Source organism: Diceros bicornis, chromosome 4, assembly GCF_020826845.1.
Source record: "Diceros bicornis minor isolate mBicDic1 chromosome 4, mDicBic1.mat.cur, whole genome shotgun sequence".
NCBI classification, from domain to species: Eukaryota; Metazoa; Chordata; class Mammalia; order Perissodactyla; family Rhinocerotidae; genus Diceros; species Diceros bicornis.
The window spans coordinates 69158985-69161695 of record NC_080743.1 but is presented as its reverse complement, the minus strand read 5'-3'; the positions used below and the strand labels follow the sequence as shown (position 1 = coordinate 69161695).

The 2711-nt window shown below is 46.1% G+C and overlaps 1 long non-coding RNA gene across 1 annotated transcript; it reads right to left on the bottom strand.

Annotated features, from left to right (window-relative positions):
• Positions 1 to 365: 365 nt before the first annotated feature.
• LOC131403574 (uncharacterized) lies at positions 366 to 1170 on the bottom strand. Its single transcript, XR_009219402.1, has 2 exons — positions 1038 to 1170; positions 366 to 880 (listed from the first exon to the last, which is right to left on the bottom strand). It is a non-coding gene; the product is annotated as an uncharacterized LOC131403574 (long non-coding RNA).
• Positions 1171 to 2711: the final 1541 nt, after the last annotated feature.

Genomic DNA, 2711 nt, shown 5'->3' with positions numbered 1-2711 from the left:
TACAGTGATGTGACTTGGGGCAAGTTACTTAGACCCTCTTAGGTTTAGCTTCTTCATTGGTCACACGGGTAGAAGAGAGTTTGTTTTATAGAGTTGTGGTCATAATTAAGAAAGGCAACATGTTATAGCACTTAGCCCATAGTAAGAGCTTGTTGATGATTATGATTTTACTCCAAGGGACTAGAATGGCCCTGACTACTCCTGTTCTCCCACCTCTAATCATCAGCATCCTTCAAAGTGCACTTAAAATGCACCATACTTTACAAATTTCAGTCCACGAATGTGGATGTGCCTCTATTAAGGCAGCTATATGAAACTCTGCCTTGTATTACAGCTACGGTATTTCAAGAATTCTACAGCATCACTGATTTTTGAAAGCAGTATTATTTTAATAACAGTATTTCAGGAGAAAAATACACTATCCCTTTTAGCCCTACACATTAATATTATGACTCATCTTGATTCCAGAAACCTTAAATTATGGGGGAATTTGCTTCTTAGAATAGATAACATGGTATTGATACAAATATTTTATCTCTTTTTGTTCTCATTCTCATGCAGTGTGCACACACATGGGCTCACACACGGAAGATATGAAATTTTATCCCATTGGTCTTTGACAATCCATAGTACTACACCTTGAAAAGAGTAGAGGTCTATACTGTAATTTAATTGAGCAACAGAGAAGCAATGGCCTCATCCAGGCTCTCCTGGGGCACTAGTGGCCTTCATGGCCCTGAGTTAGACATAAGGAGTTTGCTGAGCATCTGTGTCCGGATGTGCCAAGTTCATAGAACCCCCAGGACCATGAGGAGAAGAAGCCCCTTCCCCAGCAGAATCCATGTCACTGGGCAATAAGTGCCTGCAGCTGCCTTGGAACCTGAAAGAGAGAAAGTAGAGAGAGGGCAGAGCATGTGTGTGTGAGTGAACGGGGATGTTGGCAAGTGCCGAGAGCTGGTGTCTACTCTCTCCAGCTCCTTCTAAAGCTTGTCAAAGCATTTCCCAGGAGTCTTGAGAGGCCAGAAGGGGCCAATTACCTGCACAAAGCTCCCGAGCAAGGATGTGGCTAGAGATGCTATTGCTAGCAGGGTTCATAGCTGTGCAGGTGTAGTTCCGATCCAGATCATCAAGGCTCCAGGAGTCATTGAGGATGGATCCTTCCTGGGACACAACAGCCCCTGGTCCCACTTGTGTCCACTGATATATGACGTTCTCTCCTCCTTCCTCCACGGAACACCTCAAGGTGGCATGACAGGTCCCGTTCTCAGAGGTGATGGACTCCACGCTAATGTGAGGCCTTGGCAGCCGCTCTGCTTGAAGCAATCGTTTTAATAGTTTAAGAGATATTAACAGCAATAACGAGCCTTCTTAGGCCATCCCAGGAGGAAAGGATTGAGAGAATAAAGGGCAGAGAACATAGAAAGGAATCCAGCCCCCTTTGGAGAAAAGATCCCGAATTCTTCCATTTGTAGCCTCTTAGGGGCTGAATGGAGGAAGGAGCAAGTTGTGTGATGGTTTTCAGCCAGACACAACCACAGCCTTCAGCCAGAATCTGCTGTTAACTGAAGAGGACAAAAAAGAATAAGAAAAGGAAAGGAAAAGATCTACCAGGGAGAGGTTCTAGACTGATCACAAGAGTGACACAAAGGGACAGTCTTTACCGAGGGTCACCCAGCCCCCAGCCCCAGGCTTAGTGGATGGCCCTATTCACCCTTACCAGTAGGGAACTGTCCTGTATGCCCTTACTCACTGAAGATCCTCAGAGTGTAACTGGAACATACTGAGAGGCTCATTGTGACCGCCACGGCATCATAAGATCCTGCATCTGCCATTGTCAGGTTGCTGAGCTGCAAGGAGGAGAACTGCATGACCTTCAGTCTATCTTTCCGTTTGGGAGCTATCACCATGATTCGTTCTTCATTTGGCTGTATGAAGATGATAGATGTTCCGTTGTGAAGCCAGGTGATGGAGTTGATCTCCTCTCTTGCAGGCAACTTCAGGGGAAGAGTTACCGACTCCCCCAGAACCCCGGTCACCATCGATGGGGTTGAGCTCGTTTGTGAAACTGTGTTCTCTATAAACATAGAAGGAAGTGGCTATAAACACTGCCTCTGACACCCTCCCTCACTCCCAAGTCATAGCTCTCGCAGGTTGAGGCGCACACGAATGTTGGATATAAACAGGTGTCAGTAGTGGTGCTGGGGCTGGAGCTGGAAGTGGGCAATGCCTAAACTCTCCTTTCTATGGGGTCACTGCTCCCCATCCCAGGGACTGGGTTCCTACTGAGGGCTGTTGGCCCTGGGAGACCAGAAGGGAGACCACAGGGGGAGTCAGAGCCCAGCCTTGCCCTGCTCACCCCTCTTTTTCTTTAGCCCTAAATTTAGACTCTCATGACTTCCTGTTTTATGAAATGCTTCCCCACTCTGAAGCTCGGGTTTCAATATCTTTGTTGTTCTGCTGTCTCTAAATATGTGTGGAATAAGGATCCCTAGAAGACAGTCTTGATCCTGCCGCTCTTTAGATGTGCAGTTTTGGGGAAACCTGTTCATTTCTCCAAGCCTCTTCTTTGCCTTTATAAAACAATGGAGATAAATGTAAAGCCTTTCAGATTCCTTCCAACTCTGACATTCACAATGTCGTGATACTATGTACCCTAGACTCTTCTCTTCTTCTCATCCTTCTTTCTTTTCTTTACTCTCTAATCAGTCTTT